This window comes from Mercenaria mercenaria, chromosome 14 (genome assembly GCF_021730395.1).
Source record: "Mercenaria mercenaria strain notata chromosome 14, MADL_Memer_1, whole genome shotgun sequence".
Lineage (NCBI taxonomy): Eukaryota > Metazoa > Mollusca > Bivalvia > Venerida > Veneridae > Mercenaria > Mercenaria mercenaria.
In genome coordinates this window covers 35665976-35681988 of record NC_069374.1, presented here as the reverse complement: position 1 = coordinate 35681988, position 16013 = coordinate 35665976, and the positions used below count along the sequence as shown (strand labels likewise).

At 32.8% G+C, this 16013-nt stretch overlaps 1 protein-coding gene across 1 annotated transcript in view; it reads left to right on the top strand.

The window, feature by feature from the left end:
- Window positions 1-602: 602 nt before the first annotated feature.
- LOC123527258 (uncharacterized) overlaps window positions 603-16013 on the top strand; it is a 382034-nt gene continuing 366623 nt past the window's right edge. The window contains exon 1 of the mRNA XM_045306607.2: window positions 603-858. The gene's annotated coding sequence lies outside the window, so the exon portion shown is untranslated. The remainder of the gene's footprint in view (window positions 859-16013) is intronic.

Here is a 16013-nt window from a genome sequence, read left to right as displayed (position 1 = left end):
TATCTTGCAGTAGTTTGTAATATAAGTTATATAAAGTCCAAATTAGCTTGCTGTAATAAATTTTCCATATGGCATTTTGACTTACACGAATCCACAGTAGGAAATCCCTTGCTTGGCGCTCAGCATTTAAAGGGTCGCTTTCTTCTCATACCCTCGTGGCGATTGATTCCATCAGGAATGAGTTGCCGAGAGTGATAAATATAAGTTGTAGGACTTGCTTTACAATCAATCTAATATAAATAAGTATAAAATAAACCAAAAGGATATACATTGTTCTATTCTGATCGTCATTCTCTGTGTTTACAGGTATATTTAAGTTAAATGAGGGTATAAGGAGCAAATTACATATCATTTTAAATCACTTGCCTATATTAGTATTTCAAAAGACAATTTGAACAAAAGAAATGAAGTGCTTTGAATTTTATATGAAAAACGCCTGACATATATATCAGTTTGCTATGGTTACAATATAAATCGTTGTTCATTCATTCCTGCTCCAATAATATCTCAATTACCAGCGCCACAGATATACTATGTAGCTATAACAATACTTCAATTCTGATTCATTACATGGCAGTAACTGAAAGCCTTTGAAAGGAATTACTTCTGAAAAAGGAAATAAAATTCAATCAGGAAATGTGAGCGCTCTCTGATTACTATAATGATTATTTTCTAACTATTACGGATGAAAGAGAGATAAATCAATAAAGCATCACTCGAAAGTGTTTAGGCCTTGACTATTTCTGTGGCAAATGACCGTAATCCATACCGGCTCTTTCTTCAAGTGTTACTAGCAATTGAATCCGGATCATAATTTTCTAAACATCATGGATATTAGCTTGCAGTGTCTAATCAAAGGTAAGTGTATTCATGTTGTAGATATCAGTACTGATACTCATTTTTGTTTCTGTAAGAAAATCGAGTTTAGTTTTTATTTTATAATTCCAAGAATAAGTACTGATGTTTTCATATTTATTAGCACAGTCCTAACTTTACAGATTAGAATTGCCATATGATTTAACTCAAAGTGTCTCGTGTACAATTCTAGTCTCTGTCGGATATATTGATATACGATATTCTCCGATAACACTTGTTATTTTATATATCCAGCCGTATTAGCAGTAAATGTTTTGCGTACATTTAATTATTTTGGTGTAAAACAACATTCGACAGAATTTGAGAACCTTTCACTTTCTGAATTGTACGCATATGATTAAATTTGAATATGAATTAGCACTTTAATGGATGCTTACAACACGAGAAATGCCCTTCGACATTAGGCAAGCAAATAACGCTTACAAATTCTTTATCAAATCATGCACGAGGAACCCTAACCCTAAATCATATCTCGAGGGGTTCTACAGCTGTTGTTCTACGAAATAAACCAGCGTTATTGCTACCAATATATGTAATAAAATGGGCAAACAAATACCTATAACAGTACATATTTACAGTGTTTTGTTTGTATAGATACCACAGTCCTTGCGGTTCTTTCAAAAATCGTGACTGTGTGTTACTTTTGTGTACGAAAAAATGTATTCTTATATTCAAATCACAATATTTCTTTCCAATATTAATAACAACAAAAAAAAAAAGAAGAAATTATCGGTCGGTGGCTAGATTACCACATCAGGAAGTCTAAAATATTTATATATTGGTAATGGTTATAGGTCATAGACAAAATTGATGACATTTGGGCAGAGTCAGTAATATTGCGCATCATGGTTCGAATTCTGAATTCCGAACTTAATTTTAGTAACGTCCAAACTATTCCAAACACATCTAAACGTAGAAAACATGATTTTTACCTTTTGTTTTCATTTTTCTTTAAAGATTGAAATGGATCAGCAGTGAATTCATCTGAATAAATAAGTATAATTCAAAACATCTTTTTAAATGAAAACAATAAAATGTTTAATGTTGCCCTTTTAAGATAAATATTTCATTCCTTTAAAGCCAGCCAGTGACGAAAATCCGTTCACATTTTATTTTACAAATTTTATTATTTTTGTCTAACAACACCTAAATCGTTATAATACAACTAATGCGAAAGGGAATACATTACTGCATGTACTAATTCAAGGAACCCTAGCAACCCCTTAGTTACAGAAATAATTTAGCTTGTACCAAAAATGCAGAAATTATTTTAATTAATTGTTCAAGGGACTCGCCCACACATTTGTTTTCTCTCATAAATCCATAAGAAGTAAAGGTGACTAGTGATACAAACGTATTGAGATATGATTTTGTGCTAGATATTCATTTAAATAACCAAACATTTTGTACAGAAGGAAGTAAACCGTTGCAACGCTTTTGAAATGATGTAGAAATTATACATTCTTCTTGCATTTTACCAATATCTAACTATCATTTTTACTCATGTCATCATGCTACATTTGGTGGAAATGAACATGGTGAAAAAGTTCACCCAATATGTGGGCTGGTAGCATTAATGTGCTACAAAACATATTTTCCGATGATGTAAAATTGGAGTACCGATTTTCTACCTTTAATGTTTCAATGCAACACGTACCTGATACTAAAGTATGACAAAAAATTAATACATAATCTCTTAAAGCTGAAATGATTACCAGTTTGATACTATTTCTCATTAATTTTGCAAAAAATATCTTATGCAAGCACAGCAGTTATGCTTCATTAAATATCTTAAACGCTATAATTACATACTGAAATATATTTCATTGAAATATAGTATAAGCGTATATTTAAAAAGTATTGTCATAAGGGTATGCCTGCATAAAGCTCAAGAAAAGTGTTAAACATGTCGTCAGATCAAATCACATTTAGCTAACTTAAGTTCAGTAACTCAGCTTCAAGGTGCGATGGACATACGTTTGATTTATGATTTCCGGAGCCTACATTAGCTAATGCATTTCCGGAGCCTAGAATAGTTATAAATAATGTCAGACTGTGCAAACGTCTGCGAATATCGTTGAGATTGTATACTTTATTAATCCATATTAAAATGATGCATGGCATTTTATGGCTTTAATTCGTACTAGGCAATTGAAATCTGTCAGAATATTCAAAACAGTAATTTTAATTAGGAAATAGCATTATCTTAAACAGTGATTTATCGTTGAAAATCATTGTTTTGAATTTACATGCGGAGGAATTCTATCACAAGGGCCAGCCGCCCGAGGGATATAATCAAACGAATGTAAATGACAATGAGTTTATTCAAGTCGCTGTATGAGATATATTATCTAGATTCTAACAAGTTATCAAGGATTATTATGTACATCCTTGATGACATCCACCAATCATTAGCCTGTTTTGTGTGGGTTTCTTTTCCAGCGCGCCGCTTTGATGTTTGACACTATGCCGTAATAATTTTGACGTACTAAAAGTAAATTGTTGCATACTAACACACAATTTTCAGTCTTTTTTTTTTTATTAGGAAACCAAATCGGGTCGTGTTTGAATTCCGCATAGTTCTTGCAACAGATACCAGACTGAGTATATGCTTTTTTACAAGTGATCATAACTATTCAGATGTGCCATATAGTTTATACAGAATTTATTTTAGGTGGGTTGTGAAGGAAGTTCTACAACTTATATTAATCACTCTCGATATCTCCATCGAATCCATCGCAACGAGGGTCTGGGAGAAGAGGCCAGTTTCCCTCTTAATGCTAAGCGCCAAGCAAGGGAGGTACTGGTACCATTTTTACGTCTTTGGTATGACGCGGCCGGGGATCGAACCCACGACCTCCCGCACTCGAAGCGGACGCTCTACCACTAGGCTATCGAGCGGTTAAATGTGCCATATACGAAATATAATTGTCGATCTTTTCCACTTTCAAATCTTCCACAGAGCCATTTAAGTCCTTTTTAAAATGCTCTTGTACTTAAATTTTCTAAATACATACAGTGATAGTGTGACATTGTTTTTATGCCGTGTTTAAAGCATTATAATTGCGATACCTGCAAGCGTCCTTACCGCCGCATCCTCTGTTATTACGTTCATGATTAAAGCTTTGATCTCCTATTTGGGTACTAAATAGTTTGTACATGTACCTTGTGGTGACATTATAAACGCTTGAATTGGGAAACATATTTGTGCCATTCTAGCACAGCTGGAGCTACTAATGGAATGTTCAATGTGCATTAAAAATGACTCACTCTTAGACTAATACTGCTAAATGTATCAGTTAACTTATCATAGACTTCCATAAAAGAAACAATTACTCGTATCAGACTTTTTGTTTTAACTTTAACTACACTATTAAAACGCGTATGCTTAACTGGCTAGGTTCGATCACTTTGCATCATACCAATCCGATTGCCCGATTGTTTATGATTATTTAGAAGTGTTTTATAGAAACTAGAAACTAATAACAATTAATCTCTTCAACAGATGTAAAATGTTTTTAGAACTATCTCAAATTAAATGTACCGCCAACATTATTTCGTTGTAACACTTTGTTCTAAGCAAATCTCGTAGAAATGTTGTAATGTAATTGTTATTAGTGTTTTAGAATCAATAATCCAATATTCTTACGACTAGAATAAATCAAAAGACAAAATACGTATGTAATTAGAATAATAAAACAGATTTATTCCGGTTACTTGAAAATTTGATTTGCAGCATACATCTTGCTATGTAGATTTGTACAGTTACTGCATGAAACACTTTCCCGAGTATTATGCAACAACTGGCAAGAAGACAGACACTTTCATTTTACGTGCAAACCTGACGTAGAAGTATTAGATCAATACTTCTATTACTTGTAAATGAAATGTATGAAAATAAATATGATCTGCCGTCATTAAAAGCCTACGGTGTATTTGAGAGTTAGTAGTGCAGCGGTTCACAACAGCGGCTCAGTACCATTAGATACTGACAGGTATACGGCGCTCAGTAATTAGTCTAACCGATAACGTTTCCAGCTATGGATAAAGTGCCGTTTTCCAACGGAATTACAGTTATGTAACAGCGGGCAGTTAACCTTTTGGTTCCAGTTTTAACCTGTTCTCTGCAAATAACTGCAAATTTCCCAACATGAATCAGATGTCAAGGACGAAATGACTTGAGACACAATGCCTTTTATCAATTCGTTACGTAGAACACATGCATCGCTTGAGGATCGAACTTTCTGAGATCTACAATCTCATACTGAGCTAAGCGGGCAGTAATGGCATAAACTGGGTGCCATCATGTCGTCATCATAAGTGGTGATAATAACAAAGATACGCATCTTTCGTATGTGTTGCAGCTGACGTATTCTAGAGCGACGATTCTATATTGAAAGTTTTTGCAAAATGCTGTAGACTACTTATTGGTGACCACTAAAATATACTTTATGCAGTGACGTGCTGGAGAGTATAATTCCCTTGAGTGGAGTGGTGGGGGTCATGTAACGGTCGTTTTCTGCTTATTAAGTTTTCCTTATTTAAAAGTGGCATCGTTGGAAAATGTAATCTATGGACTATTTTTGGACTATGGAGGAGTACAGCTTATATATCACTAAGATTAAATGCACATATACAACTAAATGTACGTTTATGTGTCAATTCCTATTTTATCAATGGACCGTATATACAAGGGTATGACAGCAGCCATTATTCAGAGAAAACAATAAAATCATTAACGACTGACTATACCATCATTGTGTTGGCACATGAGAAAGCGCCCGACCTAATACGTCGATCTGTCGTACCCATTACATCTAATTCATTAGTCTAAATGAAAACTAAAGCATAGTTCAATTATGAAAAGGCCATGAATATTTCTCATGCAAATTGGCAATGTGAAATGATTTTTAAAATGCATACATAAAATATACACTTAAACATGTACATTGAAAATTAGCTTAATTGACTTGCCACAGAGAAAACACCAAAGAGCAAAGGGAAAAATTGCCAAAGATAAACATAAGTAACTTGAGAGTACAAAAATACCTTACCGATGACATAGAACAGTAGTTTCTAAATTATCATTATGTTAATAGAAAACCAACATAGGACTTAATGAAATACAATGCAAATGTATATTATGTATGTATTTATATAAGAATTATACGGGGATGCCATCATATCTATCAAGACGCATGCCAAAATTGAATCTGTATATCATACAATGCAGTTCAAGCCTTCGAAGAACAAAGTCGATTGTATATTTCTCAAACAAAGTACGAGCCGCCCACGAACAAATGGCAATGTAATATGTACATCGTCTTATCATCACCTGCCTTTATTCCAAGTAACGCTTTTGGCACAAACCTTAAAGGATAAATTTGCCATTTGAGATCAGTTTATTACCTTGACCTTTGGTCTATGGACACGGTTCATGCTACAAACTGAAAACGAAATTTACGCTTTTTCGTTACAATTATCACGCGATCAAATAATAAGATATTGTTTGTCGTCACGACCTTTTAACTGTTAGAGACTCCATGAAAAATAAACAGGATTATTATCAAAAATAAAATGCAACATAAAACACATTAAAAACAAAAGCCTTATTAGAAAAGCTGGTATCTTCTTTTCAACTAGACCGGTGTCAGAGTAAATTGACTTCCACCAGGACAGACAGACAGAGAGAGAGAGAGACAGATAGATAGATAGATTAATCGATTCGATTGTCATAGTTCTTTAACTAGGAGTCATTTATTGTAAATTAAAGCTGATTATAACGGCATTCCAATGTCATGTAAATTTGCAACAGGCACGTTTGTCTGTATATGGCATGCACTTAATGCTTTCAGTATTTTGCGTGTCTATTCTGAAACAATAGTAATATGACGCTAGTAGTACCGCCTTGTATGTAAAGATAGTATAAAATATGTAACGTTTGACTGCTATGATATTCCAATTTATTGCGTATTTGTTTAGTCTTGATTGTCAGTTTATTACACCATAATTGACAAACATCGTTTTACAGCTTTTACTTTTTGCTTTAGCGTTATGGCATAACAGACATGTCATGCAAAAATGCTCATATTTTAAGATAAAATGCGTTTGTTAAATGTGTTAGATGGCAACGCGTTCATTAGATAAAAACGGACAATACTGAAAGGCAACTCCAGATATTAAGAAAAAAGTAATTGGTTCTGTTGATAGGAACGTTTTGGTTTTTGTCTGGATAATATGATTCGTGTGTACAGTTCTGCTTGTTTGTTTTCCAGTCAGTACTTATGCTACATAAGGCTTGCAATTTTATATTAAAACAGACGAAATAGCTGTCCGAAAAGATGATGTGAATAATTACTTTAGCAGAAAAACACTAATTTCAATATTGCACATATTTTACAGATACAGCCATAAAGAGGGGTAATTAAAACAATGGACTTAGTTTCTACTATGTTTCTCAATATTCAAACCGTTGACACTTATAGTAGAAAAATTATTATATGAAACCGTATTTACCAAGAAATGAATATATTGTGGGTTCATGATAAGAAATTGGAAAGCCACATAATAAACAAAGGCATCAGGAGTCTTTGATTATCCCTTTTTCATTTAATGATTTTAAACTTATTCATAGTTATTCTTTTCTTTGATCTTAGTTTTGGTTTGATACAGCGTATACATTTTTGTAATCAAGATAATACAACAGTTCAAAAGCTAATAAATCAGTGTTATGATTTTATATTTAGACTAGTTTTATCAGCACCCGTGTTATTAATTTATCTGAAATTGTGTTCGACCGTGTTGAAGGTAAGACAACTGAAATTCACAGACTACCCTAACGCCACATAAATATATTCTCGCAGACCAGAGGTCTACCATGATTCCCTAATTAAACCTCTGGTACATTTCGACGATATATTTAGTATGGTTACATTACTGCGATTCCAGGTAAAACGTTTCAACCAATCACCGCGAACAAAAAAATTTCGGCCATGAAATGTGTGACCGCGTCCTTTCCGATATCGAAGCTGAAGCACGAAGAACTATTTTATCATTATCATTAATTTATCATTTTTTGAGAGAATTTTCTAAACATCCAATAAGAGGAATATATCTGTAATAATTACAGCCATGCAATATCGTCTTTATTCATTTTTAGTACATGTTGTTAAAAGTTTAAATTCGGCGTGCCGAACAATGGCGAAGACCACTCCCGGTAGTAATTACGAGTGCGCATGTTCACCAAATAAACGAAAGAAATAAATCAGAGGTTTGTCTCAGGATTTTGATCAACCTCTGATAGATGAGAATGCATAAATAGTGCAGGCTGAAAATTAATAATATGTTGGCAGTACATTCTAATTACACGAAAAGTCCATCAGGATTTATTTTTGCAAATGAATGTGAAATATATTGTTTTATTATTCCGTGACACAAACCAGTATCATAAATTAGTAGTCGACATACATTGAAAGGCTATCTACAAAAGGGCGTTTAGAACATATTCTATATATTTAATCATGAACACCTACAAAACGCCAACGACTTGCGGTAGGCGTTTCTTGTTACTTTCAATCCTACAGAGGCGCGATAATGTTACCTTAATACTAACATGGTTTATTAGCGAGAATAATCAGTGAATACATGCCATTGCTGTTAACTTAATTGGTTATTATGTAAATTAACGTATCTACTGGTTTGCATGCTTTAGGTTATTAATTATTTAAAGTAAGGAATGTAATATTATAGTAATAATAAACAATTATTATATGATGATGACGTGAATATCTATATAGTTTATGGACATGTATAACTTGTTTAATGGCATTTTCTTTCTGGTCATCTCTCGTACACTTACAGAAATATGTAACGACAAAATAGCAAGACACTACGCTGTTTTATTTTATCATACGTTCTGCTTGCTTTGGATTAACCGTATTTAAATATGTAATATATATTTAGAAGCATCGTTTTGTTTTTGACAGCATTACTTTTCACACAGCTATATTTGATAAAATGTACTATTAATGCAACTCATATTTCTCTTCTTCGTTTTCTATTAACTTGTCATATTTGGAAAAAAAGTATACATACGCTGTTTTTATTTGACTCTTGCCCGTGTTCTTTGCAATTATGCATGACGATCAATTGTTCTTTTTTTAGATGTTAGCGCTCTCTGTTGTGAAGATGCTGCAAAAAGCAAATAACTATTTTATCAGGTACTGTATTTGCCAAGTGATACATCCATTATTACATTGTAAAGAAGTAGAAATTTGACGGGTCAGCATTCAGAGTGCAGAATGGTGTTTCTATATGCAATGAAAGTATGGCCATTAAATGAAACGAAAAACTATTTAGAATATCATGATTATTAGAATATCTGCAAATAGACGACATATACTTTTTAGCAGATGTAGATGAAATAAATCCGAAAAAATCACGGTGTCATTGAATAGCTAAGCAACAACAAAAGAAAATACATTTTACTTCCTTTATCATACAGCTTGTATATTAAAAACAAAACTGTAAGATTATAATATTCAAATACAAAAGAGGTTTATGAACTACTCGTGTTACCTGATATTTATAATAATGTAAAATAAAAACCGTTAAAAGTATACAAAGTTATACAAAAAAACCAATGAAATAGTTGTTTATGAAATAATTTTACAGACTATTATAGAATTTAATAGTCAACAGCAGAACCTCTAGACTCATTACGATGAAAAGGGACCCATTAATGGTTCTGTTATAAAATATAGTAACCGCAGGGGAACAGACGAACTGTTAAATGACATAACTTTGGCCATTTTATTTGCTACAATAACCAAACTTTGGTTTTTAAAACTATGTTACTATTACAGGTAATGTAGAACTATTGTCTGTTTATATGATATTTAAAGATACGCTCGCTAGCTAGCATCCTTTAGGGTTTTCATATTATAATACGTCATGTTTTTATGACGCCTAATTAGGATGCATCCGGTATGACTCTTGGGATTATTACATACACTTAAGAGATAACCATTAGGATTTTTCTCTCCACTTGCGCAAATATATTTATATTTATTTACAGCCCCTCTTTTTCGTTCGGTTGCTGCAAAATCAAAAAAAGGGCACCGAAGCTACGATGATAGCACTTGGTGATATTGCAATTGTTTCGACAATATGTTTAACAGATGAATGTGAAAAAAAGTTCTTAGGAAACGAACGTCTTTGTAGGGGAGTTAGGATCATGGACGAAAAATATGATTCAAGTCATTTCAAAAGGACTCTAATATTTCATTTCTTAGTAAATGCAGATACTTCTAATTTTCATTTTTGACTTGCTATTTGAATTTTTTTTGTCATGCAAATTTGATGCAATTTACTCTTCGTAAAATGTACATAACCTCTGACAGATATCAGACTACATAGAAATGCACTAACATTTTAAGGAAATGATTATATTAAGGTAATTTATATATTTTAAAGGTCGATAACTGGTCGCATCGAGGTCCATAGAAAGTGATATTCACAGCACAAAGTAATTTTCTGTAAGCAGTTTCTATTCCAACAATATTTCAAACACCAGCGCTATAGAATATGCACTGTTACTATAACAATACTCCAATACTGATTCCTTAGAAGGACCGAACTATGACAATGTATGAAATTTCTTCTTGCAAAGGAAATAAAACTCATTCAGGAGTTGCTAGTGTGCGAGGTTTACTGTGATCATTTATTATACTAGCTACATGTATTACGCATGACAGAAAGTGTTTAATGTGGCAACTGACCGTAGTTTAAGAATCAGCTTTTTACTCTTTTGATAGAAGCAAAGAAATCCGGATTTTTCTTTGTTTTGAAATGAAATGGATATTACCTCCTATTTCTTCTAAAGGCAGAGGTAAATATGTTCATGTGTAAATATCGTTGTTGAATAGAAATACTAATTATAGTTCTTTAAGAAAGTCTATTTTAGTCTGTTTTCTTTAAAGTCCAAGTAATAAACATTCATGTGTTCATAGTTATAAACATTGTATTTACAGAATACAGTTACAGGTAGTCTTTTCCTTAAAGTAGCAAGATCGACATTTTTATATTTACAACATTGATACAACCTATTTCGGTGACACATATGGTTTTTTTGTTGTTGTTGTTTTTTGTTGCTTTTTGTCTGATATGTAATGGTTTTAGTCGTAAATGGTTTGTTATTCCGTACCTAAATGAAAATGTTTAGGTACAAAAGCAACATTTCAATTACATCCAAAAACCTTTGACATTCTGAAAATGTACGCAACTGATTTAATGTAAATAGAATTTGCTATCAAATTGCGATGATACAAGTATCTAGTAATAGGCTGTCTAACCTTTTATGTGTTCCCTTAATGGTAATGTTAGATCTATGCACTGTTTTTGCGTCAAATAGCTATTTCTATATTACTGTGAGATCATCAATATGCATCGTAATGGCATTTTTATTGTACAACACCAATGAAAATAAACTTGTTTACAAATTTAGAATGAAACGGTTTACAATTTTAGTCAATTCTTCTACGGTGGAACATACAAACAATTAATAATAAAAAAGAAGATATCTAAGTACATCAAGAGTTGATTAACAGCGACCTTGGTTAAACTTATTTAAACTTAGCAGTCGAGGTTAACTCATTCCACTTTTGCTGGGCGTTATACAGAAATTACATTTATCCGTTCCCGTTCGTCCCGGTCCTGTCTTATTTGTCTATTCCGTCCAGTCCATCTAGGAAACCAGTACAGATAGCATGTGCAGTATATATGAAGGATCATAAAACAAGTTCACGTATCAACTCTGAATTATCTTTTGACAGAACTATCTGCATTTTTCACTCAGAAAATTTCCTACAATTTACATTTCTTTCGATTTTTGTGAAATCTTTTCATGCGTTTGATTGAAATTTCTTGCAAACGTTCTATAACACTTTATTCCCCATTTTGACAAAATTGATGTTTTAAACACCTCTTAAAACAAATGAAAGTATTGCATCAAATTGGAACTTCAAAGCAGGTTGAAAAGATCATTAGTCAAATTCTCGTATTGGGTCCTATAACTCTGAAGTTTGTTTCGACAAAATTATCTCCCTTTTTTCACACAGAACATTTAATATTTCTAAATATTCATACAAAACTTTAAGGTCATATTGTTAGTTTACCTGATTGTCAAGTTCCGTAAGTCTGCCTTTTATTTTGACAAAATTATTTTCCCCTTTTTCCTTGAAATATAGCAAAATTGTTGATATCTTAACCAATGAAGGTGTTGCATTTAACACGATTACCATCATGACAACCTGTACGGGTCAAAAATTCATATACAATATCCGATAATTCTGACTATTGTTTGACAAAATTACTTTCCTTTTCACACTGTTTACTTTTTTTTCCATTAAAAGAAAAAGATTTAATTCAATGAAAGAATTTCCATAAAACTAGATCTGCCACAGTTAACGAAAAATATTTACATTAAGTAGAATTTTAAAGGAAAAATTATTATTCATTTTTCAAACAATATGGATCACCTTAATTAAGTGATAGTTCTAGTTCCATTTGTGCACGCCAAAAATCGGGAAAAACAGATTTTATGCAAGAATCGCATATGGTCAACAGTAAAAACCAAGATACAGACAAAAATTATATCGAGGTAATAGGAAATTTGGAAAATGTTAACTTCCATATAATTGCATATATTCTATTCATTATCTTGCTCCATTCAGGGACTCGTTGATTCTAATAATTGTCATATAAATAGGTCCATATAGTGGATTTATCATAGTTTGTATAATGTAATGTACCAATTAAGCTAATGGGATATATTGAGTTTATTCTTCGTTTTTCTTACTTGGCACCTTAATAATGTATATTATGTTTTTTGTAACGACGATATTTGTATACGTTCTCTAATCGGCATCATAATCGCGAAGGTCCTATTATCGTTCTCTTTAAGACATGTAATTGTTCTGTAAGTTATAATTATATTTTTATTAAGGGCTTGTTTCCACGACTTTAACATTTTATTAACCAGATTGTAACTCGTAATGTTACATTAAACTTTATATAATTGAACAAAATGTGTTCTTCCATTTATATTAACATCTTTATTTTTGTATAATTATGTAGAAATTTACTGTTGTAGTTATGCCACAGCTTTTAATTTTGAGGGGCCTCCGTGGCCGGGTGGTTAAGGTCGCTGACTTCAAGTCACTTGCCCCTCATCGGTGTGGGTTCGAGCCTCACTCGGGGCATTGAATTCTTCATGCGAGGAAGCTATACAGTTGGCTTACGGAAGGTGGGTGGTTCTACCCAGGTGCCCGCTCGTGATGAAATAATACACGGAGGGGCAGCTGGGGTCTTCCTCCACCATCAAAGCTGGAAAGTCGCCATATGACCTATAATTGTGTCGGCGCGACGTTAAACACAACAAAATAAATAAAATTTACTTTTGAGGCTTGTTTATTACAGATGTGTCAATATAATGTTAAATAAGCAATTAAAATCTCGTATTTCAATTAAGGCAATGGACTGTCTTCTAATTCTCACTGGAAACTTTCATGTGAAAATGAATACTGGGGATAAGTTTTCGCTGAGAAGTATTACCAAGACGGATTCAAGATCATTATTCCCTAAACAATGTAATTTTTTAAATTCAATTTTCTTTGATAAATGGTCATCTTTGATTTCTCGTGCAGGGTTTTAAAGATGTAGTAACACCTTAATAATAAGTGTCATTAAAAGGTAACAATACTTTATGCTGTTGTTTTTTCCTGTTCAGATTAATATATATATATAATTCGTGTCAAAAGTTAATATGACTTCACACTACATTTCAAGGTTCTTTACAACATCAACAGGGAATATAAAATACAGGTTGAATATATCAATCAAATGTGATTTTATGTTTTCTTTAAACATCGCGCAAAGATACACCTTGTGTACATTAAAGGTTATCCCCACAGAGACAGAAGCTGACAACCGTTAGGTAACAAAATAAAGGAAACATAATATTGTTTTCCTTAAAAAGTTACTAAACGAACCATGTATTAAAGTACTAACGACTTTGCATAACGCAGGAAAACATTTTAGAAGACCAATGATAAATACCAAAGCCGCTCCTTTTAGGGGAATTTTCAAACTGTCAATCATGTTGTGTCAAATACAGTTAAAGGAAAACGAGCATAAGCAAGCGCACTACTCCTTTAAAATTACACTCTTCATTTGTGCGCATGATCAAACGAAGGATATCAGCCCTTAGTCTTAGTGTGCTTTTGGATCTGCCTATCATGGATTTTATCACCTCCTCCAAACAGTTAAAATGAAAGAATGGAATGTAGATCTCACAACATCTTTTTATAAAAAAAAATAATACTTTAACCGTTAACAAATCATTCAAATGTGCATTGCATACAAAAATTGATCGGGCGTAGTAAAGCTACGTAACATGCGAAAGTTTATAGAAATAATTGTGTAAAACTGTTACAGTTATTCTAAACAAACAACAACAAGAAACGGTTAATGCAACACGTCATTCTTTTAATGATATTAAAACTGATGATACTTTTTGGGGTACTTTCTCGTTATTTGTTAAGATATATCGTTTCGCTTAAATGCTTATATCTGCTCATGAATTCATGAAAAAGTATTAAATGAAATGCAGTATTTAAGCAGTCTAGAATAATTCTTCGGTCAGCGATCATGTTTGCGACGGTCTGATGCAATGCTGAACATGTTAAGACTTAGGATAACAGATATGTCGGTCAACAACTTTCAAAAAGCTGTAAGCAAAATGATATCAGAAAAATCATACTGAAAATGTAACTGATCTCATCTATTGACGTCACATTTGAGCGAGTGAAAACATATATTCGCCTGATCTATACTGCCAGATTAAACTAAAGTGTCAACAGAACAACCAATACCATATTACTATGTTGATAATGTTACTCCCCTTCATCTCAAACCCCTTTATGCGCACCATCTTCATGCCTCCCTCTTTCTCTTGCCATATCTCCTCTCAATTGTACGTCCGATTCTCATTTATTACCTTTCATGTAATTATTTGATAGGTATTTTGAAATAGTCCGTCAGCTTATCTTTCCACTACAGTTTCTATTTTCGGCTGGATTAATTTACTAGTGGACCTCGGATTCCACTATACGTATCACTTTACATAAGGAAATGTTTACCTATTCCGAGTAAGAGTGTATAAGCTGGTTTACGTTTTTGTTTTTAATTCCTTCAGCTCCTTATTCATTATATTATGTATTGAGCGGATATACATTTAGAATAAGTTGTTTCTTCCTTACGTAAAAACAGATTCAGTCTCTTATATAGTTATTGCACACCAAACTACTTCACAGTCAACATGTGAGAAATCTAAATTCTATTCCAAACAGACACATATTATAAGGTTCTTCGAACAGATTTGATGATTACATACATCAACTTTCTAGGGACTATACGCTTCCTTTGATGTTTTCAGGAGAAGGCATTCATTAGCACCATATCCGCTTTTACAAGATTCTTCAAGACCTGTGTTTTTGAGAGAAAGGTCTGAATAATGATGTTTTTTCCTTATTTTGATCGGCCGTATTTAAGAGAAACTTCTTATGTAAAGTAATATACAGTTTTGCATGACAATATGTTACATATTTCTAATGTTTCTTATAGTTCGCAGGGACAGAACTTCTTCCAAATATACTACGCCAACTTTACCGTATTACAATAGCCGCGACGTTTAATAAGAAAATAAATTGTGTGAATTCATTTAATTTGTAATGCCTGATTACCCGTCCTGTTAACAGACCTACGATTTGTATTTTTATACCTTAATTTCGTCAGATTTCGAAATACATTTCCTACTCCAGGGATTAGTTCAGTGAATTTGTAAAATTATTTTTGTTTGAGCAATTACCAAATGGATCAAGATCTGATGATATGTGCTTGATATTAATGTTATAATGGAATTGTCTCGACCGTATCAAAAAGCTACAATTGTGCTGGATTAAATATCCATAATAATTTGCTTAAGTATAGTCAACTGGTTCCGCGTAACTACCCAACAGTGCCAGGGGCAATGGGATACTGAAACGTCGCCATATGATCTTTGGCGTTGCACCCGATCA